This window comes from Aquarana catesbeiana, linkage group LG10, assembly GCF_042186555.1.
Source record: "Aquarana catesbeiana isolate 2022-GZ linkage group LG10, ASM4218655v1, whole genome shotgun sequence".
Lineage (NCBI taxonomy): Eukaryota > Metazoa > Chordata > Amphibia > Anura > Ranidae > Aquarana > Aquarana catesbeiana.
Genome location: NC_133333.1, coordinates 128,573,040 through 128,598,404, shown reverse-complemented (window position 1 = coordinate 128,598,404; position 25,365 = coordinate 128,573,040). Strand labels below are relative to the sequence as shown.

Genomic DNA, 25,365 nt, shown 5'->3' with positions numbered 1-25,365 from the left:
TGATTGGAGATCCGTGGTGTGCTGTCAGATATGTAAACTGATCTGTGATGCTTCCAGTCTCCAGCTGGCCTTTTCTACAGGACCTGCTACCATTTAGCTATTTCCAGGAACATGTGTGATGTAAATATTGATACTTATTTCTATACAGGTCATATCATGCGGCAAAATTGATTTTCTTTTTTATTTAGGTTAGGCGCATTGTATTGCTTTGACATGCATTGTTGTGCATATTTGTGTATTGTGTTGTGTAAAACTGCACATATGCTGCATTGATATGTAACACTCAGCAACACATCTGTATAGTGTGAATAGCACCCATAGAAAACAATTGTTTTTTATATGTTCTTGCATTGAGTCTTTGTTGATCAATGCAGTTCAATATACATGGTGTGAAGGAGCCATAAGTATAACTGTGTAGTATCACATCTTCATGTCTGATCATCCACATTGTACAATTAAACTCTGATACTGATGGAGTACTTCACAGAAGCTTCAGTGCCATTCAAGCAGGACTTCAGACTTGACGAACCAGAGTGGATCTTGTCCACAGCGAGGTGAATGCCTTTGGTTCTGGGTCTCTTGTAGAGTTCAGGACTTCTTAGCTTATAGCAGACATGTCTAAAGTCCAGCCCATGGGCCAATTGCAGCCTGTGGTCCGGTTTCATACGGCCCCACTGGTAATTTGGATATATAGATATAATTTGTGGCCCCCAACGAAACCCCGTGCGCCGCTCTGGGATTTGTTGGGGGGCCACAAAAGATATATACTGTATTTATCGTTCCTCAAAGGGGACAGGGAGGGGGCGAGATGAGTGCCATCAGACTACATACAGGAGAATCTCCTGTTTACTTTGCGGCCTCTGTAATAGGAAGTCCCGTCTCCTGGGCTGGCATTGGACGACTGTTCTGTCTATCATAGGAGGCGGGACTTTGTATTAAAGAGGCCACCGAGTAAACAGGAGATTCTCCTGTATGTAATCTGTTGACACTCGTCCCGCCCCTTCCCTGTTCCCTCTGAGGCTGCAGATGGGCATGGATCAGGCTGAACTGATGGCAATGGTAAGGCTGCATTCATAGCAACGGTGAGGCTGCATTCAGAAGCTGCATTCATGGCAATGGTGAGGCTGCATTCAGAGGCTGCATTCATGGCAATGGTGAGGCTGCATTCAGAGGCTGCATTAATGACAATGGTGAGGCTGCATTAATGACAATGGTGAGGCTGCATTAATGACAATGGTGAGGCTGAATTGATGGCAATGGTGAGGCTGAATTAATGGCAATGGTGAGGCTGCATTCATGGCAATGGTAAGGCTGCGTCCGTGGCAATGGTAAGGCTGCATTCAGAGGCTGCAATCATGGCAATGGTGAGGCTGCATTCATGTCAGTGGCGAGGCTGCATTCATGGCAATGGTGAGGCTGCATTAATGGCAATGGTGAGGCTGCAGATAGGCACTGATTAGGCTGCATTGATGGGCACTGACCCTTATTTTGCTTCACAGTTCTTTATTTATAATTAAAAAAAATTCCTGAAACTTCCCTCTTAAAGTGAAGGTGCGTGTTATACGCCGATAAATATGGTATATCCAAATAACATGCCCAAGCTCATCCTTAGACTCTTCGCCAAACACAGCCACAAAGGCAAGAGAATTTTTGTTAGGAAGTGTATTAGTTAATTTGCATTTCATTTTAATGGTTCAAAGAATGTCAGGCAAAATGGTCAGACCTCACGCATGTTCACTTCTTCAAATCTGGCCCTCTTTAACAAAATTTGGACACCCCAGGCTTATAGGAACTCGAGACAAAGAAAAATAGTGTTTGGATTCTGTGCAGAATTTATTTCCACACTCCTGCTTCTGGGGTGCCAAATGAAATAAATATGGGGTGGTTTTGGCTTCCCCCTACTTAAGTTATCAATATGTATTATCTTGTCTGTTCCTATAGTTAGCTAGTCTATCAAAGCTCTGATAATATTAATGGTGATATATTAACAATATTAGCTATAAAAATAAACACAATGCTGGAATAGTAATACAGAGCATATAAAATATAAGAGCAGAAAGTATACTTTACCTAAGTCCTTCTTCAGTGTTCTGTGTCATTCAGCTGGGCTCAATAAATAAGAGGGGGCCTTCATCGTTGGCCCTTACATTTTAAAGCTCTCACAGACACAACCCACACAAACACCCTCTGCCCGCCCATGTAGTCCTCTGTCCAAGGAGCTACAATCTGTAAGCTATATGGGGCTGTCCTTCCTAATCACCAGGAAGTATGTTTTTACCCCGAACATCCTCCATGAAGTTTGTTGCTGTCTTCCACAAGGAGGCAACATTACTCTGAAAACAACTGCCTTTACCCAGGTCGACATTCTAGTCCACATCTGTTTCCTTTGATGTTGTTGCAAGTCACTAGCAGCCCGTGCACTGTGGGCACACGGGAGCCGCCCCCCTGACACCTTCGCCGCCCTCCCTATTCATGTGCCCGGCCCCTTTCAGGACGCCGGACACATGAATTACTATGGCGGGGATAGGTGGGGGTGTGTATTTTGAAGCACGTGGTTAGAGCCAGAGGCTCTAATAGGCTTCAAAACAGGGTGGGCTCGGGGCGCAGAGCACTGCGTCTCGATCCCACCCTGTTGTGTGGCATAGCGAATGAACTTTCGCTATTTTCACACTGAGGTTCCTCCCTGCTAATCAGCAGGCAGGTCAGTGAGACCTGTCTACCGATTGGCCAAAGCATTAGGTGATCCTATTGGATGCCTAATGCTTTGGCGGAAGAGAAGACAAGTGGACACAGGAGCGGCAGCCACTGCTTCCCGCCGAGGAGAGTTTTTTTGTTCAAAATTGTCGCTATTTTTGTGTATAGCGCAAAAAATAAAAACTGCAGAGGTGATCAAATACCACCAAAAGAAAGCTCCATTTGTAGGAAAAGAAGGACATCAATTTTGTTTGGGTAAAAAAATCGCACGACTGCCCAATTGTCAGTTAAAGCGACGCAGTGCTGTATCGCAAAAATTGCCTGGTTATTAAGGCCGTAAATCCTTCCGGGGCTTAAGTGGTTAACAATCTTGCACCTTCCAATACACATTGTCGTACATTTTTTGTATTGTGTTGTGTATAAATGCAGACATATAGTGTGAATAGCACACATAAAAAACAATTGTTTTTTATGTGTCCTTGTATTGAGTCTGTGTTGATCAATACAGTTCAATGAACATGGTGTAAAGGAGCCATAAGTATAACTTTGTAGTATCACATCTTCATGTCTGGTCATCCACATTGTAAAATTAAACTCTGATAATACAAAAAGCTGTGCAGCAAGGACTTTCTGCTGTGCCAAAAGAGTCTGAGAAACCTGAATAAATGGAAACCTTCACAGAAATACATAAAATCCAATTAACTGCCATCGGCAACAACTTTTTTTTTCTTTGAACAGTTTGAACAAACCAGCCTCATTAGCCATTAAAAAGAACCAACAACCAAGGCTACATTCACACCTCTCTTGTGGGATCACACAAAATCGTGCTCTTTCCCACAATACACAGAAATGTTTTGCCTTTTTGCAGACGCGTGGCAGTGTCATTGATTCCTAATAGAACCTCCACGCATTGATGAATGCGCATTTTTCATGTGTTTTGGTGTGGCTCGATTTCTCAAAAGGGTCAGGGACTTCTTTTGAGCGTTTCTTGCACATAGGGCAACCCATTCTAATGAGTGGGCTGCCCTATACGTGGCGTGCAGAAGCGCAATGATGGTGTGAATGGGGCCTAACTACAAAATGTGAGACCTACCAAATTCTATAGATTTAGGTAAATGGCCATTTATGGCTGAACTTCAGGCGGACATAAAAGACACAAATAATGCAGCTCTGTATTCATAAATACACCATTAATTGTACATTAATTCAGTGTGGTATGAGCCTTTTGTAATTTCTTGTGCAGCACACTCTGAGCAATAGGGGCAGAACTAGGAGCCAATCAGGTGTGCTGCATGTAAAATGTACTGACAAGGAACATGCTGATAGGAGTAGAGTGAGCCAGGATGACCGGATCAGGCTCCTGCTGCTCCTTACAGTCTGGTCAGCAGGATGCTGGTGTGGAGAGGACACCACTGTATTCCTTAACTGTATATGTGCTGTGTGATGGGGCTATGTATATCTCAAGAATAGTAGATGGACAGAAATCCTTTGTCAGGTAAAACACCTTCCCCCTTTCAGCTGGTGATTTCCTCTTGCCAATGCTCCGTGTTAGGATGGGCCTTTGGCATCCTCACTTAGAATGCACTACAGCTGAATTGTGAATGATGACATCAGAGCGCGACCGATGGATAGAGCGTTGAGAGAAGCGGTTTGAGGGGACCAGCCTAAGATAAGTAAAAGGGCTTTTTATTGGTACCCTAGGCAAAAACAAGCATCTAACCATTGCAATGATTGGGGAGCTAGGACAAGGTCATCCAGCGCCCAGGGCAAAGATGCCAAATTGAGCCCCCAGGCACCTAGGGTTAGGGTCAGGGCACCCCCATCCCTGCAATAAACCATTGTGCCCACGGCAGCCATCCCTCCTGCCCACCCCCTGTCCCGGCTCTGTCTGCACTACAAGAGATTTTTTTTCATTTCCCTGGAGTTCAGCTTTAAAGGGTATTTTTGCAATCAAACCTGATAAAACCCCACTATATGTTTGTTATGCGTGCCCATTCACACAGCATACCTAAAAAAATTTTTTAAAAAATTAAAAAAACGAATGGTACCACAAATGCAATGTTTGTTTTTTGCACGTTCCAGGAACATGAAGAAGTGAACGGAGCCTGAAGCAAGTATAAAGCACTTAAAAGGTGACCAGCAATTTTGTTTAAGTTATGCTATGTTAATTGGAACATGTAACAAATATAAAGAAGGCGGTATCTCAATTTGGCTGCAAAAGTGGGAACACACTTTACAAGGCACAACCTGCTATGTGTATCAGATTTAGATCCTCAAAATACATTCCAGGAATAATCTGCCTTGTGTGCACTGAAAGCTTACGATAGAGGTGAATGGCAGCCATCCTGTACATGTGATCGGTATATTTTGGTTTTGCGCTGCCCTAGGCAAAACTAAAAATCAGTCACCCCCCCATCTAAATTTGTCCCACCCATTCCTGTCCACTGCCATCTATCCGATCCTGTCTGCCAAAAATAGATGGATAGGTGATCTATTCCCCATCCATCTGTGTGGCGTATCAGATCAGATGGCAGTTGGAGAGAACTGGACAGGCGGTCCATTTCCATGCGACTGCCCCATAGAGAAGAGCAGGCTGCGTCTGTGTCCGCTCTGCATAGCAGACAAGTCTACTGTTGAGCAGGTGGATCCACTTCACAGAGCCCGCCGTGTGAAAGGGCTTTTACTATGATTTTTATTTTATTTACATTTTTTTTTTACACTTTTTTTTTTTTTTTGTACAGGTACTATTTTATTTTTTTAAATCTTTTATTATTTATGTAATCTTTTTTTACATTTTTGGGGAGGAGTGGGGGAGGTTTTGGAGAGACATCAAGAGTCTAAACAGACCTCTAATGTCTCTTTTGAGAGAGAGAAAGGGACTGAAGACAGTCCCTTTCTCTGCAGCCTGAGCTGCACTGTAGATGAATGAGGTAGGAGTCCGTATATAGAGCAGGGGTCTCAAACTGGTGGATCTCGAGCTGTTCCGAAACTACAATTCCCACGAGGCATTGCAAGGCTGACCGCTACAAGCATAACTCCCACAGTCAGAGGCATGATGGGACTTGTAGTTTCACAACAGCTGGAGGGCCACCAGGTTGAGACCCCTGGTACAGAGACTCCTATTCTTTCATAAAATGAAGTATAGTAAACAGTATTTACTATATTTAATTCACAAACTGTCAAATAGTAAACATAGTTTACTATGTGTTAGTGATTAATGGTACGCATCGGTCATCTGTTTATTATTTTTCTCCAACAACACATTTTTCAATGCATTAAATTTATCAGCATATGTATCAAATGTGGAAAACAACAAAATGTATAATGAAGGTATACTGGACAGTCACTCAACTATCTAGTGAATATTTAAAATGAACAGACCACACCAAGAGCAGTTTTGATAAAAAGCAAAACAAAACTTTACTGAACATCAAAAATACATAAAGTTTCTTACACATAAAAGTTACCATAAACATTACACCAAATAACAAGACTTAAACATACACTCCTTGCCAGTATCCCAAAGAAAGGTAACACTTAACTCTGACAACAGTTTCCACTGGAAACAGGACAATGAGAAATTCTTGCCGCATGCTTGGTCTTTTCACAGCTCCAAACAATAGCCTTCCTCTCAAAACAGACTTCTCTCCAAACAGCATGCTAGCAATTCTATTATAGTCCTGTATACCAGAGACCACCCACAGGATGTAGTCATTCCTCTTGACCACTCACAGGTCGTGTTGTGAGTGATGTCTGCAATACATGGCTGCAATTCCCCCCACAACCATATGGTCAATTGAATATGCGGTAGCCATTTTAAAAACATATCAGCTTGCTCACTACACCACCTGTGGGTGAGAGATATTATTACACATGTATGGGGACATTTGTCATGAGTCAATTAAAAAATATCCACAACTGATACAGCATACTTCTTCTGTTCTTCTACAGTTAATTCCAATTAATTAAGTGTTTGTGGAAAACAAGATCAGCATTTTGTACAATCACAGTTACCTCTTCTGAAGGCGGCGTTGAGTCATCTTCATCTGCCATAAGTGACACATGGTGTGTATCAGCAATATCACACATTATTTGTTTTCATACAAGGGCAGCTTTCATTATCCCATATGACACATTAGAGCATAATATTAGTAGGAGGTGAAATAAAGTAATTCTAAAAATGTTTTATTTTGCATTTATTGGTAGATTTCATGATCTATGTGGTAGCCCATAATGCATGAAAATAAATCAAAGATTGCTTACACTGATGTGTTACAGCTGTAGAATTATTTCTGTGACATAACAGATTATTTTAGTTCTCGGTTAAATGAATTAGGCCTCATGCCCACTGGACATTTACCCCCGGTGCATAAAACTCTGGCCTTTGGGTGTGGGCGGAAGGCATAGATGCACCATCCAGCCCCATCGCCGGCTGCCAGTAAAACTCTATGGATATGACGCTGAGCACGTGTACTCAAATTCTTTGGTCGACCACAACAAGGCCTGTTCTGATTGGAACCTGTCCTATTAAACCGCTGTATGGTCTTGGCCACCGCACTGCAGCTCAGTTTCAGGGTCTTGGCAATCTTCTTATAGCCTAGGCCATATTTATGTAGAGCAACAATTCTTTTTTCAGATCCCCAGAGAGTTCTTTGCCATGAGGTGCCATGTTGAACTTCCATTGACCAGTATGAGACAGTGAGAGCGATAACACCAAATTTAACACACCTGCTCCCCATTCACACCTGAGACCTTGTAACACTAACGAGTCACATGACATCAGGGAGGGAAAATGGCTAATTGGGCGCAATTTGGACATTTTCACTTAGGAGTGTACTCACTTCTCTTGCCAGCAGTTTAGACATTAATGGCTGTGTGTTGAGTTATTTTGAGGGGACAGCAAATTTACACAGTTATACACGCTGTACACTCACTACTTTACATTGTAGCAAAGTGTCATTTCTTCAGTGTTGTCACACGAAAAGATATAATAAAATATTTACAAAAATGTGAGGAGTGTACTCATTTTTGTGAGATACTGTATATACCTGATCCGGCGCACAGCTGCCGCCCTGTATCAGCAAAACTGCTATAGGGCGGTCAGCAAGTGGTTAAAACCACATATTATTTCATTCCAGGTAGGTCAGCACATCAACAACCCTTGGTGTTCCTCCTCTCGGTATATCTCAAAATAAAAATGACTCAATATAGTGTAAAACTGTAAAGATTAACACTGCAAACCATATGAATAAACAAATTATACTCACATTTAAATCAATAATAAATGGTAGACCTGTGATTCCCACACCACATGCCAGCTTAATGTGTACTAACCCATTACCAGTGGTAGGTCCCTTAAAGCACAAAATCTGGTAATCTTAAATCTCTCTTCCAATCTTCAGAGTGCTCAATGTTAATACCAACCATAAAGGGCAAATCCATGATTCCCACAGGTCTGCCACCTTTATATGTGCTAACCACCTTACCAAAATTGATTGTCTAAGGCACAGGGTATGGAAACTAAGCCTCTCTCCCGGTTTTCTCAGTATTCAGCCTCCCCATAGACCAATAGTTACAGGACAAGAGAAAGCAAAAAGAGCTTATAGTGCAGAAAATCTCATAAAAACAGCTTTATTTACCATCAATTTGCTTACATGTAAGAAGGTTTACAGACATCCAACACTCAAAATGGCCGCCTGGGTGCTTCCGGCATCTGACTTCACTTCTTGACATCAGGAAGCGACTATGTTTGTTTAACAAAGTCTACGGATCAAACATGTCAGGAAGTGACTTCAGATGTCGGAAGCACCCAGGCGGCCATTTTGAGTGTTGGTTGTACACCGCTACTTCAGTGATCTCCTCTAGCTTCCAGGTCCTGTGCTGAATTGCTTCCCTGCTACATCTTAACACAGGCATTCGGCTGCTTGGCACAGGCGCCATTCAGAGAATGCTTTGCATTTTTGCAATATCTCCCATCTAAACCTGTCTTTTGGAACTTTGCCAGAATTTTTCCTGTCATGTCCCTTGTCTCATTATGGGATTCTTTCCTGCATGACAATTTTGAACAGTGACAGTGTTTTCTTTGGTGGCCTATCTCTGCCAGCTGTTCTCTGTCTTTCATCCATCTTACAGACAATTTACTTATACATCTGGTGCAGTTTGTGGACATTCACAGAGGCAGGCTCAGTTTGTACCAAGGTCAGTTGTATAGTGAAGGCATAATTCCTTAGAACTAGTAAAAATCTAATATCTTTCAATATAAGAGCCTGAAACTTTAGTTATGCTAAGGCATTGCACATGCTTTGCAACTCAGTGCAATGCATCATGGCAACACACCATAGAGCACACGTGTTGTGACATGTCCAATTTTTGGGACGTTTTAGTGTGTCAGAAGCCCATTGATTTTAATGAGCTACCTAAATGTAAGCACAATAACGTGTAACATAATGTGCATTTATGCACCACACAAATGTAAATGGGCCCTCACACATTTTCCATTATAAATTAATAAATGTAATTGTGTTCTTGCTAATAATCAGGAGCCTATACTATTACCCACTGTAGAACATATTTAGCAATTTCTGGAAATAACAGAGTTGAGTTTTCTGAAGGTGAAAATTGCTGATAAAAGGGTGAGTAATATGGATCTAATCCTTTTACACAGCCCTGTTTTTTCATCAGTAGAACCCAATTTCCTGAGATGACAGAGATGGCAGGATACATGTTTGCTATGTGCACACTGACAAAGGCATTGATGCTTCACTGCCCCAGCCAGCACCATCAACAACATGTGTGAAAGAAGGAAAAGGATGAGTTTGACAGTGCTGGTTATGGTGTTTTTCCAAATGAATAATGTGGTGGTGTTTTATTTACTAGATGACAGCTAAAAAGCCTACATGTGAGCCTGGAAGGGTATTATTATTATTATTATTATTATACAGAATTTATATAGCACCAACATTTTGTGCAGCACTTTACAATGTTAGGGCATACAGTACAGTTACAGTACAATTCAATCAGAGTCAGAGGGCCCTGCTTGTTTGAGCTTACAATCTAAAAAAAGAGGGTCAAGTGATACAAAAGGTAATAACTGTGGGAGATGAGCTAATAAAGAAAATGAAAGTACAGTTGTTAGATGGATGTAGAATAGTGTAGCTTTGGCTACATTTGCTGCACACAGCGATTGAGCTTTCATCAAGTGCTGCTGAAAAAAAGACCCAGAGTGGAGATGTTCATATATGTAGGGACCCTTCCTTAAAGCGGAGCTCCACCCAAAAGGGGAAGCTCCACTTGTCTGCCTCCTCCCCCCCTCCGCTGCCACATTTGGCACCTTTTGGGGGGGGGGGGGGTGCAGGTACCTGGTTTTGACAGGTACCCGCTGCCACATCCAGCTCAGTGCAGCGAAGTAAGCCGGAAGTTCGCCCCCCCTCCCTTCTTCTCCTCCCAGCCGGCCCATTCACAAAGCGCATGTGCAATAGGAAAACGGCTGTGAAGCCGCACGGCTTCACTGCTGGTTTCCCTTATCCAAGATTGCAACGCAAGCACCAGAGAGACGATTCAAGAATTAGCTTGGGTGAGGACACCGCTGGATGCCTGGACAGGTAAATGCCCTAATAGCAAAAGTCAGCAGCTACAGTATTTGTAGCTGCTTACTTTTAACTTGGGGGGGTATTCCTCTTTAAGCTGGAGTGTCCCTAGTTAAAATTTAGTGGGCAGTTAGGCTGTAGTCTGAGCTCTAATTATTGTTGTTTCTTTGTTCATTGGGTTTCCCTTAAGTTCAGGATATTGATTGTGTCTGCCTACTGCTGGGTAGTGTTCTCCGGTAGTTACAGCAAGAAGGAACAAGTCTTAAGTTATGAATGTTTATTTTCTCTCTGGCCAATTACCAGGAGGTTTAATGCCAGAAACACAAGCAAGAGAAGGAGATAAGTATTTGGGATGACCTTCTAGAAGGGCCTTTGCCTGGAGAGGATGTCAGTATGAAAAGAAGTTGTCTTTGCCTCCTTGGATCCTGTGAGAAGAGGAGGTCACCGCCTCCCAGGCCTGTTGCCTGGGGAAGGTGTTGGTGGAAGAAGGGCCTGAGCCTTGGCCTAAGGAAGCAGACGTTGGGATGTGTCTTGGGGCCTGAAGGATTTTTGCTGTCCTGCTTGAGGGTACATCCAGGAAGCAGAAATCATGAAGAATGCTCCATGTGTGGAGCATCTTAGGAGGAGGCTTCTGTACTGAAGAGTGTCCTGGAGAGCTGGATAAGGGTGGGAAGGTTTGTTTCCCCCCCAAAAAAACTGAGCACCATCCGCCACTGGTATAATGTGTTTTCGGTATGTAGATAATAGAGACATGAAACCCAGAACAGAAGAACAGACTAGATAGTCAGTCTTTTTCTATGTCAGTTGAATAGTTTTAAATGAAAAAGCAAACCGTACACAAAACGTAACAAACAGTAATACCAATAATTACTTTTCATTTTTGAATTCACCATTGACCAGAAAATATGATCTACAATAACCACAGAAGTATTTCCATTACCCACCTTTCAGGTTGCCTGGTGGATAACACCAGACATTATTATTATCGATGCGAGCTGTATCTAGACACACCCAGATGCTAAATATCACAAATCAACACAGTTGCTTGGTACAAATTTTGAAGCTTCAAGTATTTCTGGAGCGCACTTCAGCTAAAAGGAATTCCAGGTGCACATTATCGAGTATTTTGCAAGTTTACTGTAGATTTTTGATCACTGGAAAAATCCTTCAATTTGTTTTCATGAAGACAAGTCTTCTTATCTAACTAGATGTTTTACACATATGTGATTCAGCCACCTGGTGCAGGGGATTGTACAGGAGGTGGAAATCTTTCATTCAGAGGCTGAGACACAAGAACAGTGTGGCGGCAGGATTGGAAGAAGAGAGTGAGTGGGTTGTTGGCATCCCTAAAATTTGTTCTGCAATAGTGACTTGTGAGAGAATACTAGAAAAGTCATCTGCCTTCCGCAGTGTATGTGATGCTCCTTTGCCACGTTAGAGAAGACCTGGCTGGTGGTGAGTACCATAGCAAACTGGTATAATGTCAGCTACCTGCATTTTTTAATATATATACATTCATATTCATGTATTTACCTTAGCTACATGTTTTTCTTTTATTTCTTGCTAGTCTTTTGGGGAAATTGACCTGCAAAGGCAGAGTTGGAGGCAGTACAGATGTTGCTAAGCAGAGACTCCTTGTAGCTTTGTACACATACAGCCATTTCCTCGTGTTCTACATTAGCGTCCTGGTTATAGATCTAAAATAATTAAAATAGTCAGCATGCTTTGCAGAAAGAAGTTAGTGTTCATTTATCCCTGGAAAGAATCATTTCTAAATACAGTATAATACTCAGCCACACATACAGTTTTTTTTTTTTTTGCTTGCTTTTTCCATGTCTATGCCTTAATTTAAAGGAGAATTAGGGCCAAAGCTCTTTTGGCTATTCTTCTACTGTGGATCAGAAGAGTGCACTCAGTTCTGCACTCCTGTGACCCAGATGTCACTCAGTCAATCCAGGCTGTGGAGGCATCCTGACTTTGGGATCCACCCCGATGCCTGAGCAGAAGCGGTGGGTTTGTATGTTTGTAATTTTGAAATCCCGCACTCCTCTTTTAATAGCACTTCGGTAACAAACTATAAATGAACTATAGCATGATTCCTAGTGTAATCTAATTAATGAAGCTTGATTTATTTACGTTGATACTGACAAATCCGAGGCAACCAGTTACTTACTTGTCAATTGTTTAACGGAATGAAGTGTTCAGAACTGCAAGAGCTGAAATTTCATTGCACAACTGTTTGGCTTCAGCTCTGGTAAACAAAGCATACTAGGGTGACCAGATGTCCCCGGTTTCAGGGGACAGTCCCCGAAAAGTGTCCCCAGTTAAAAAATATGTCCCTGATTTCTGTACAGCTTTAATAATGGTGTCCCCAGCATGCACAGCTGTGGGGTAATCCTTCTTATCAACATTTCCATGATTGGCCTGGAGCAGGAGGTGGGAGGAGAGGAGACACCAATGGCACAAGTTTGTGACTGGGGAGCATTCTGTTGGCACCCACCGCTAAATGCAGCCTGGGACATTGGGAAGCACTTTGTGCTTTACTTACTTTTGATCACTCTGCCTGTTATGTATTCTCGACCCAGACCAAAGTAGGTTTAAGTGTTATAGTGTATAGTGTATACTATACCCTTTTAGGTCCAGTCAACTGTTAGCACAATTTAACCACACCCCTAGTGTGCTTTGCATGCAGCTATCACCCCGCACCCCCTGCTGTGCCCCTGGTCTAAACCCAATAAAAGCCCAGATAGCAAGCAAATGAGCTGCAAGTTTGAAAATGACTTGCTAAGCTATTGCTAGACTTGCCAGGCTTCACAGGTTTGTTGCACAAGTCCGCATTGCATGACTCCAGATCAACTTTCTTTGCAAACATTCTGCAAGTCTGCTGCAAGTTATGGTTCAGTTATGTTGTACAATAGTCATCCCACCACAGGGGACACTGTGACTTGCAGAGCTCTTGCTGTACTCACCACTCACCACTGCAACTTTGCTCTTGCTAGAGAATTGCCATGCAAATTTGCTACAAATTGGAAAAAGTGTCAACTAGAACTTGTGCTTCAAGTGCTCTGCAAGTGGACAAAGTGCAGCAAGTTAACAAGACTTACAATTCAACACTGCCACAAATTTGTGGCAAATTATCCTTGCTATCTGGGAGTGGGCATGTTCAGTAGGGTGTCCCCGGATTTAATTTTGAAAATCTGGTCACCTTAAAATATCCAATTTTTGGGGATTTATTATGTGTAATGCCCTGTACACACGGTCAGACTTTCCGACAGAATGTGCGATCGGAGCTTGTTGTTGGAAATTCCGACCATGTGTGGGCTCCATCTGACTTTTTCCATCAGAATTTCCGACACACAAAGTTTGAGAGCAGGCTATAAAATTTTCCGACAACAAAATCCGTTCGCATAAATTCTGACCGTGTGTGGACAATTCCGATGCACAAAGTGCCACGCATGCTCAGAATAAATTAAGAGAGGAAAGCTATTGGCTACTGCCCTGTTTATAGTCCTGACGTACGCGTTTTACGTCACCGCATTCAGAACGATCGGATTTTCCGACAACTTTGTGCGACCGTGTGTATGCAAGACAAGTTTGAGCCAACATCCGTCGGAAAAAATCCATGGATTTTGTTGTCGGAACGTCCGATCAATGTCCGATCGTGTGTATAGGGCATTAGGCAGAAATATAAAGCAATTATGCCTCTAGAATACAGACGTCCTTTCCAAAGATAGTTAAAACTCACCTCTCCCAACACTCACAACACCAATATTCACTGTGTGGAAAAAAATCACGATAACTGTACAATCTTCAGAATCAGAAAAGATCTTGATAACTTCAGAATCCACCATTTCAGAGAGCGTTGGAACCTGGTGGTTCACTCAGTGGTTTGATCCACGTCCAATGGAATGTTGGAGGAGAGCTAACTAGATATATGATAGCCATATTATAAATATATATTATTAGTATAATACTAAGCACAAAGGGTCTTTTCTAAAAAAAAAAAAATTGCTGTAAAAATGTCCATCATTTGTACAGCTGTCGTGAATAATCCCTGTAATGTATCTAATATGTTTATTTCCTATTATCGTCTGCTACATCTAGTGGCCATAATGTGGTATATTCCCAATTGAGGTATTTCTGAAAAATACCACATTATAGCCAGTAGATGGAGCGGACGATCATAGGAAATAAACATATCAGACGCATTTTAGGGATAATTCATGATGGCTGTGCAAATGCTATGACATTAAAGAGTAACTCTACTTTTGTTGAGAAAAAACATTCCCCTCTAGTTGATCAACATACATTACAAAGACTTTAACAAACTTTGTTGCAGATTCCTACCTTTTTTCATTCTGGAGAAATAGCTGTTTCTCTGTGTCCATGTGCTAAGTGAATCTGTATGGGGGTTTTTCTAAGCATCAGTAAGCTACTGCACCTGCAGTGTTCTAATGAGGAAACGGGCAGGGTCTGCTTCCCTGTAGACGTGATTTCTCTTTGGGAGTATGTCACCAAAAATGACATTTTTGTTGCAGGGAATACTCAAAATTTGATTGGTATCTTAGTGCAGACTTCTGGGAAATTCAGTAAGCCAATCATGCAAGCAGTAAATTACATTTTCAGGGGGTATTCTGTACACAAGGGTTTCTCAACCCATGGTACGCATACCCCTGGGGGTTCGTGCACCAAGGGCAGGGGGTACACCCAATGCTGTGTCTCCTGAGTCCTGCACACATACATTCCCCGGCGGCTTGCTGTAGCATGGCACTGTGGCCTACCCTTCACATATGGATGGTTGCCTGGTTCATAGCCAGGAATGATCGGTGCGGTGGGAGGAACAGCTGTGAGCACATATCTCCCTGCATAGCTTTTTAGCTGACAGCTTCTCCTCCTCTACCTCCCGTGGCTGCCAGCTGATGCAGGCAGATATGTGCTCACAGCTGTTCCTCCCGCCGCACTGATCCCCAGCTGTTCCGTGTCCTCCCCCCCCCCGTGTGCTCCGGCTGGACCCCTGTCTTCTTCCTCCGCCCCCCGTGTGCTCCGGGTGCTCTTCTGGTCCCCTGTTCTCCTCCTCTGGCTCCCCCCTCATCCCCTGCAGCCGGCTTCCCGCCTCTCCCACCGGCTGCTGGGCATATAAGTCAGGATGGAGAACGGAAGAAGGGGCCGGTAAATATGTAATTTACCAACCCCTTCCTTTTCTCAATTGGACACAGTGAGTGATTGCTACACATCCCAGTATTCCCCTACCTATCAATGCAGCCTCATTGGTGCCGCCTATCAGTGCCTCCTATCAGTGCAGCCTCATCAGTGCCCCCTATCAGTGCCCATTAGTGCAGCCTCATCAGTGGCTCCTATCAGTGCAGCTTATAAGTGCCCCCTATCAGTGCAGCCTCATCAGTACCGCCTATTAGTGCCCATCAGTGTCTCCTATCAGTGCCGACTATCAGTGCCACCTATTAGTGTCGCCTATCAGTGCAGCCCTCTCAGTGCCTCCTATCTGTGCAGCCTCATCAGTGCAGCCTCATCATTGCCGTCTCATCAGTGCCATCTATCAGTGCCGCCTATCAGTGCAGCCTCATCAGTGCAGACTCAACGGTGCCTTTTATCTAGACAGGGGTACTTAGGAATTTTTTTTAGACCTGCAGGGGTACTTCACCGTAAAAGGTTGAGAAACACTGCTGTACATCATCTGTATACAGAATGTCTCCAGGTAGCCATATTTCATTGCATTTTACAGAAAATTACAGAGCTGTAGATTGAAAGGAAAAGGCAATTTTTAAATAACATTCAATTACAATATGACATGCATTGCAATTGCATACGCCATATTATTATTATTTTTTATCTGCTCAATTTTTTTACCTCGAAAGTATAGTCACCCTTTTAAACAGTCATGCAAATAAGAGAAGAGACTTTTAAACCAATCTAATTAAAACATGTACTTTTTTTCATTTTGATTATAGCGTTTCTTAAATGTAATCCATAAAAAGTCTTCTAGTGGATTCTGATAAGACTGCCCACACCCAGACAGACTGCTAATATTTTTAAATCTGATAATAATCTCCCATTAAACTGGTGTTTGGTAACTCAAGCAGATAATCAAGGCATTTTTAATCAGCTTTATTTGGTCACACGTCATTATAAAAAGCCAGGCTGGCCCAGCAGATCAAGCCTTTTGCTTCTTGTTTCTTAAATCTGCAGGAGGGGGAAAGCAGTTAGATTACCTGATCTGTGGTGTGATCCTTCTTAGGTACTCTTCAGCATGTAAGTACTATAGAGTTCATCCTTCAACTGTGTCTTTCTTTATATGTTTTATTAGGCATCTTTATATGCCGCAAGAACACTTTTTACTGGTTTTCCCTAAAACTACTTTATCACTATGGTTAACATAGTATCAAAAAGATTTTGTGTTGGCTTTGCCTACTAGTTAGTTCCTTTAATTTTCTAGCCTTTTTCAGGTTTGTACTTACCTCTTACCAGCAGCCATTGTTTACAGACATGTTCCTGAAATCTTGCCATTTCCTGCACCACAGGCTTGATAGGCCATATTCCAAAGGTTTAGGTATGGTATTATTCAAGGCCATGAGGAATAATATTTATTGACAGTTAGCAATTCAAATGGTAATAGAACTTATAGTAAAGCTTAAGGACCATGCCATGTTTAGGTATGTACTGTAGCTTTCTGAGGGTTTTGATACTAGACATATTTAGTTACGCAAAGTCAGGTACAAGGAGTATCAGGAAATTGTTTAAATATTGGCAGCTAAGTTGAGGTTTTTTGGTACTAAACCTGTTCACTGTATTGCATTGTGGAAACGTTCTCGTTTGCGTTACTGCTTTGCATTGGCATTCATTTCCTTCATAAATTATATGATTAGCACAGGCCTGTGATAGGAATGTGGTAAATGACAAATACATTTCATTTCCAATAATATGATTAACAATGGCTTCCTGCCTTTGATACCCAGGTTGTTGTTGCAAGCTCAGATTGAGAACACATCTCTGCTTCAGGGCCATACATTGGATAATACACTTTTCATTTAAAATGCCAAAGGAGAATAAAGTATATAGTTAGTGTAATGGATCCCCGTCACTTGAGTTCTTTTGTCAGTACACAGCTTCCCCCAATCTGGACCTTCAGATAGCAGATTTTACAGTCGAATATTGTAACCAAGATCCAGACTAGCTCAGTTACAAAGCTTTAACATGGACTGTTTTTTTTTAGATCTCACACAAATATATATATCAGAATAACAATACAAACAGTGATCTTCCCCCTCCTTAGCCTAGTAGGCAACAAACTATAGTAGAAGTGGACTGTCCGCCTCCTACTCAGTTCTAGAGGCCTGTGATCAGCTCTTTATATATATCCTGGGAGAGATTGTGGATAAATATTACTGTTATATTTAAGTAACCACCTTCTCATTGTCCATTAAACAGCTGTCCATCATTTTTCTCATTCACCCTGTGCCCCTAATGGACACAGGGTGACTTAGGCATAGGGGATGCATGGGGAGCTAAAACAAGGGTTTCTCAACCTCTCCAAGGGATTCTGGGTTTCCTTAGGCCCTCCCGTCACAGCTAGCAGCACTATCTTTAAATGTCAACACAGTGCCTCGAAAAAGTATTCGTATCCCTTGAAAAATTTTCCATTTTGTCATGTTACAACCAAAACTGTAAATGTATTTTATTGCAATTTTATGTGATAAACCAACACAAAGCGGCACATAATTGTGAAGTGGAAGGAAAATTTATATATGGTTTTCAAAATTTTTTACAAATAAATACCTGAAAAGTGCGGCGTGCATTTGTATTCAGCCCCCTTTACTCTGATACCCCTAATTAAAATCTAGTGGATCCAATTGCCTTAAGAAGTCACCTAATTAGTAAACAGAGTCCACCTGTGTGTAATTTATTCTCAGTATAAATACAGCTATTCTGTGAAGTCCTGAGGGGTTTGTTAGAGAACCTTAGTGAACAAAAAGCATCGCGAAGGCCAAGGAACACACTGGACAGGTCAGGAATGAAGTTGTGGAGAAGTGTAAAGCAGGGTTAGGTTATAAAAAAATATCCCAAGCTTTGAACATCTCACAGAGCACTGTTCAATCCATCATCCAAAAATGGAAAGAGTATGGCACAACTGCAAACCTACCACGACATGGCCGTCCACCTAAACTGGCAGGCCGGGCAAGGAGAGCAATAATCAGAGAAGTAGCCAAGAGGGCCATGGTAACTCTGGAGGAGCTGCAGAGATCCACAGCTCAGGTGGGAGAATCTGTCCACAGGACAACTATTAGTCATGCACTCCACAAATCTGGTCTTTATGGAAGAGTGGCAAGAAGAAAGTCATTGTTGAAAGAAAGCCAAAAGAAGTCCCATTTGCAGTTTGCGAGGAGCCATGTGGGGGATACAGCAAACGTGGAAGCAGGTGCGCTGGTCAGATGAGACCAAAATTGAACTTTGGGCCTAAAAGAAATACGCTATGTGTGGTGGAAAACTAACACTGCACATCACCTTGAACACATCATCCCCATCATGAAACATGGCAGCATCATGTTGTGGGGATGCTTTTCTTCAGCAGGGACAGGGAAGCTGGTCAGAGTTGATGGGAAAATGGATGGAGTCAAATACAGAGCAATCTTAGAAGAAAACCTGTTATGCTGCGTACACACGATCGGAAATTCGGCCAGCAAAAGACCGATGATAGCTTTTGGTCGGAAAATGCGACCGCGTGTATGCTCCATCTGACTTTTGCTGTCGGAATTCCTACCAGCAAAAGATTGAGAGCAAGTTCTCAATTTTTCGGTCGGAAAAAGTTCCTATCTGAAAATGCATCGTGTATGCAATTCCTATGCGCAAAACCTCACGCATGCTCAGATTCAAGTACGAGATGGAAGCGCTCGGTCTGGTAAAACAACCGTTCGTAATGGAGATGGCACATTCGTCACGCTAAAATTTTTTCAATCGTTATAATGCTAGAAGAATGAAGTTGTTTTGCTGCTCATATTCACAGAGTTCTCACAAACTTCTTTCTTTATTATTTCTCATAATCTCATGAATAATCTTTTTTGTTTTTAAAGCCAGATCTCCATAATAATGTTTGTAATTATTTTTTATTGTCATTTTATTTTTTTTTTAAATCAAGAACTCCTTTTTTGGAATATTTTGACATTATTTTCTAGTCATCTCCATAATATTTTTTTTTTTTGTGTCAAGTTTACACAACAGCATTGTTATCTTGTATTTTTAAAACTCAAGGAAGCTGGTGAAAATTTTTACATTGTATTTTTGAAATGTACCTGCCTACTCAAAAACTGTCCTATTTGAAGAAAAACACATAGGCAAGTATTTTCAGAAAAAAAAATCTCCATTTATTCTGGCTGATAACAAAATAAAGAGGAAAGCAACGCTGGAGAAACTGCTGGAATTTGCGAAGCCTTTCTACCCCAGGGCACACATCAACTATTTTGAAAATAAAATTGGTAGCTTGAGAAGTCCATATAATGGGGAACACAATCTGGTCCTGGACGTCAGCAGATGACATATATGTCCCCAGGCTGTGGTACTACAACAGCCTGTGTCTTCTGTCAGACCAGACTTAACCCAGGCCATCACTTTCTTGTCTTCCCTGCAGCCTTCCCTGCAGCCTTCCTTGGAGGCTGTGGCTCTGGAGGTGGACTTGTGGCAGGAGGAGGGGGAGGATGGGCAAGCACACATAAGTGCATGTTATCACTTATTTGGCCACTTAACCCCTTCTGAATGGCCTCAAAAATAAATTTCTCACACCTGAAGCGTTGGCCCTCCTCCATTTGCTGCAATTTAGCAGCTACATAGCAGCCATAGGCCTCTTCAGCGTCAGGGGGGCTTTTCAGGGCCGCATTAGCTTGATGAGGCCCAGTGCTGCCTCCTCCACGTTACTTCCCTTCCTGGCCCTTTTCGTTGTAAGGCGGAGGGGCGGCACCTGGGATTGGGTGAGGCTACTGGGCCTGGCCACCTCCTGGCTGATAATTACCCCCGCCTCCTCCTGGCTGCCACATTCAAGAGCCTCGTTCTGGCTGAGGTCTTCCTATGTATGAAAAAGGGACATAGTTTTAGTTTTTGGTTCATCAATCACACAATTTTCAGCTCATGACTGTTGCAAATTGAATGTTAATAAATAGAAAAGACTATCATTCTGACCCCAAATTTTTTATTCTTGTCACACTCATTTTTGGCCCCTACTGTCTATTGATATGTCAAACGCTTTTTGTTAAATCATTAATTTGTTAGCAATAATAACATCTAGTTAACAACAATCATTTTTGGACAATAAATATTTAAAAAAATACTATACCTGGCTCCAGCTGGGCTCCTCACTTCTTCCAGGATGGAAGGCCCAGGTTGGTCCTCGGAAGCCTCAGCTGGGGTTGAGGGAAGGGTGGATGGAGGTGTAGAAAGTGATTCCCTGGCTTCCATCTGGTCTTCCAGAAACCGCATCCTGTTGTAGTACCACAGACTGGGTACATACACATCCTCTGCTGCAGCTCCTGATCCCATGGAAGCCTGGATCTTATTAAGCTCCTTCCTATATGTGCTTCTCAAGCTACCAATTTTCTTCTCCACAAACTCGATGTCTGCATCAGTGACCTGCGTCTTCACAAATTGCAGCAGTTTCTCCAGCGATGCCTTCCTAGCTGGTTTATTGCGATATATAAGGGGTTTTTAACCTCCCACAACTTTTTCATATCCCTGTATCTGTCTATGAACTGGGCCATGAATTCAGGGTCTTTGAATTGTTTCATATTTGCTGAAAGACAAAACACAAGACCAAAACACTAATATCAGGCTAAACTCTCCTAATCTTATCCCAATATAAGCCTCAATCTAGAACGAGTATAGGCCACTGATGTCCCAAGTTAAAATATTACCTTCGTTATAATGTTCGGCGCTTCCTCCACTCACAGATCGTACGTACGACACACGCATGTTAGCTTTATATACACTGCGCATGTGTCAAACTCCGCCCACGTCGCCCACCCCTGACGTTCTTTATAGAATATTCCCCGCCCCTTCTCTTTCAGCGCAGTGGGAGATGACATGGCAGAGACACAGCAGGTGCATAATAGCAGTAACGAGGAGGAGGAAAGCCTGGAGCAAGAAACGTCCCGATCCCGGAGGAGAAGATTTAAGACCTCCAATATGTCCTTTGGTGAGATGGTGGACATATTGATGAAGCCAATCGACTATGATGGGAAGTATGGACCATACCTAAACCCAAATGTGAGAAAAGCCAAGATCATGACTAAAGTTGTGTAGAGTCTGCGCCGGAATTTTGGGGTACAACGATCCAAGGAGCAATTGAGGAAACGCTGGTCAGACCTGAAATTGAGGGAGCAGGATCAGTACAGAAGGATCAAGAAAGTGCTTCTAAAAAGTAAGTAGTTGTTGTGTGTTCCTATTATTATTATTATTATTACTTGCATGCTGATCCTTGTCCTTTTCTTTACTGTTGTACAGTTTAACATGGCTACTTTCATGTTCATGGGCACAGTAATCAATTGTAAGAAACATTGTTCGTTTGCCAACTAAATACGATGTTTTGGGCAGATATAGGGCTAACTACATTTGGTCATGCTAATATGTATTAAAAGAAGTTTAGAACATTGTTGTCTAGATGTGTTTGTAACTAGAAAGGATTGCAAGCTTGATTCAGTGTAATGTAAGGAGAGGACACTCAGCAGCTGTTTACACATCTGGACTCAGGAGCACTAGTGTGGGACACAAGAACAAACTTTTTAAGGTGTCCCACACAGGTACTCCAGTGGATACTTGGGGTGACTACATGTGTGAAACTTGTCCAAAAAAGGAAAATATTCAAGCTTGGTTAAGGGAATTAATCATGTCTTCAACTTGGAACTCTGCCCAAACAGACAATTGTACCCCACTTCCAAGCAATGTTTCACATTCATATTTCTGGCCATAAATATCTGTGTGCTAAGTATACCTTTTGTTTCATTCTCATAGGGGAGAAAAGACTTGGGACGTCAGAGGACAACAGGAACCCCCCACCTCCAAAAGAAGGGGAACAGACGACACCACATTCTGAGGATGTGGAGGAAGGAGAGGTGGAAGAAGTGATTGAAATTGTCACCACAACAGGTCAGTGCCTGACACCACAGATGTAGGTAATAGATGTATGCCTGCATATTTATAATACATGGTGTGTATTTTTATTTTAGGTGATGTGCAGGTTGTGGAAGAACAATCTACTCATTTCAACAGTGACAGTGCACAACGGCTTATCCAGGACATAATGTGGTGTAGTCGGGATTTAGACCTTATCAACGAAAAAACAATGATATTGAACAATCTAATCCAAAGAAGATTACACCTTTTTTTTGAGAGGAATTTCTCTAAAGTTTTAATACAGTTTAAAAGCCAGATTTGGAAGATGCACACAGTGTGTCAACATGTGCTATCTGCCATCAGGGGATTTCAATGTACGCGTTTTGTGGGTGCAACCCCTTCCTCCCAACTCTAGTAGGTGAGAGGAAGTGGTTGCACCCCCAAAACATGTCCATTGATCCCCCATGATGGGAGATAGCACATGTTGACATTAGGTATGGGGTCAGAAAGGAAATCCCCATTTTGACTCACAATTTGTGTGCATCTTCTAAATTTGGCTTTTACAGGGGTGACTTCACCACATCTGATGAAGGCAAGATCAAGACATTTTTCACACTATAATGTCTGATATTGCCTTCATTTTTGCAATGTTGAACTTTGTAAGTTCCAGAGTTGTGTATGTTATGTTTGTAAACATGCCTGTTTCTATACTTTTTCAAAAATTTCAAGGTAAAACTTTAAAAAAGAAGATGTGTTTTTTTTACCTCAAAATGTTTTAGAACGCACATGTGAATGTGCATGGAGTAAAAGGCTTTTTACTCAACAATGTGTGGCTTCTTCTTTCAATGCTCAATAACATGTGATGTGCAGGTTGTGGAAGAACAATCTATTCAATCTAACAATGTATTAAGTTGGTGTTTACAGTGACAATGGGTGTTATTTAAATAATGTTCAAACCACTTGGCACTACAAGTGAAATAGGAGAACCTAGGAGACAGATAAAAGAAACACAAGCAGTAAATCCAAATCAAGATTTTATCATATCAATTTTTTTTTATTAAGAAAATATTTAAAAATTAGCTGGCATAGCAATGGCCCCCCTACCCGTAAAATATTCCACATATTTTTCACGCACTTCACGGGCGCTGGGGGGGCAAGCCAGGACGGCCAGCTTCCAGGGCTGTCATTGGATTCTCATGAAGTCTGGCCTCAGGCCCAACTGTGGCAACATAACCAGGTGCATTTTGCTTAAAAACGTTGTGCAGTATTCAGCAGGATAAAACAATGTGGTTAAGTTTGTACTCCATGTTAATTGCTGTTAGAAATAAGCGGAACTGGCTGGCTATTATCCTGAAGGTATTCTCCACGACTCTTCTGGCTCTGGCCAGCCGGTAATTAAAAACCCTCTTCTCTGGGGTGAGGGTCCTTTGGGGGAATGGCCTCATCATGTGATCACCCAGACCAAATGCTTCATCAGCTATAAAAACAAATGGGAGTCCTTCCACGTTCTCTTCAGCAGGTGGCAATCCCAAGCCACCACTCTGGAGACGTCCGTAGAACTCGGTCTGGCCAAAGTCTCCACCATCCGACATCTGGCCATTCTTCCCCAGGTCCACATAGAGAAACCCATATGTCGCCGACACCACCACTATCAACGCGATACTATGAAACCCCTTATAGTTAAAATAGTATGACCCCGAATGGGGTTGTGGGACGATGTGGACGTGTTTCCCATCGATTGCCCCTCCACAGTTGGGAAAGTCCCAACAATGAGCAAAATAGGAGGCCACAGTCTGCCATTCCTGTGGCGTTGAAGGAAAATATGGAGTCAAACCAAAAAAAAAAATAGTAATTTTGCACATAAACATTGCAAGCAGATTAGACACAAACATTCTTGGCCAACATCAGTATAACATTTATTTTAAGGAGTATTTAAAGACAAAAATATAAGGTCCACTTATCAGATTCCTCACCCCCTCTGATGGCCCATTGTAAAAATTTTAGCGGGGGGGTTCTAAATGAGTTTGGGAGCCAACAAAAAGATTCTGGCACTCTGCCTGAATTTAAGGACAACAATAACATTTGGACACATTTTGGGGGGTGTTTAGGGTAAAGCACTACAATGGAGCTGACAAAATACATTGTTAAGTGACTAGGCTAGGTGTATATGGGCCCAGGATAAGATGCTGGGGAGGTTAGTGAAGGCAAATATGCATGAAGGACAAAAAAGGAGCATTAAAAGATTACATGATGAAACGATGAAAGAAATACAATACATTAGCAAACATTAAATACATATAATGTGATGTTAAATGAGAAAACTTACCCTAATATAGTCCGTATGCAGGACCTGAATGATGGCAGAACAGGTCTCTGGAATAATGATCCCCAGAGCCTGGGGGGAGATGCCTGTAGAGAAATTGAGGTCCTGTAGACTTCTCTCCGTTGCCAAGTACTGCAACGTGGCGACTAGCCTCTGCTCGGGAGTGGTGGCTTGCCGCATGCAGGTGTCCTGCTTCGTAATATAAGGGGTGAGAAAAGCCAACAAACGGTGAAAAATGGGGTCCGTCATCAAGAGAAAATTCCTGAAATCATCAGGGTTATTCTCCTGGATCTCCCGCAGCAAAGGCATATGAGAGAATTGGTCAAGCTGGAGTAACCAATTCTTGGTCCATGAACTCCTCCTCACCCTGTTCATGGACTGGGCTTGGGTCAAAGTAAGAATCCCAACACCAAGCCCCCGCACAGCATGAACTCTATGACAACTACGTAACCACAACATGGCTTCAAAACGGTCGACTGGTCAGAACTAACTAAACAGAACGCACTGAAGTACAGCAAGGCCTGTGAAGAGCGAGCTGAAAATCAGTAAGGAGTGGACAAGAACGCACTGAAAAACAAATACAAACTGACTACATGCACTGAAAAACAGATACAAACCCACAAGCACAAACTGAACAGCAGTAAAACGATTGGA

At 42.3% G+C, this 25,365-nt stretch overlaps 1 protein-coding gene across 4 annotated transcripts in view; it reads left to right on the top strand.

The window, feature by feature from the left end:
- LOC141110884 (germ cell-specific gene 1-like protein) overlaps positions 1-25,365 on the top strand; it is a 131,357-nt gene that overhangs the window by 17,665 nt on the left and 88,327 nt on the right. The window contains exon 2 of one of the 4 annotated variants that reach the window (XM_073602634.1): positions 16,485-16,547. The exons of 2 other annotated variants lie outside the window; for them this stretch is intronic. The gene's annotated coding sequence lies outside the window, so the exon portion shown is untranslated. Of the gene's footprint in view, positions 1-11,661; positions 11,736-16,484; positions 16,548-25,365 lie in introns of those variants that run through there. One more of the 4 variants, XM_073602635.1, reaches the window with a different exon arrangement.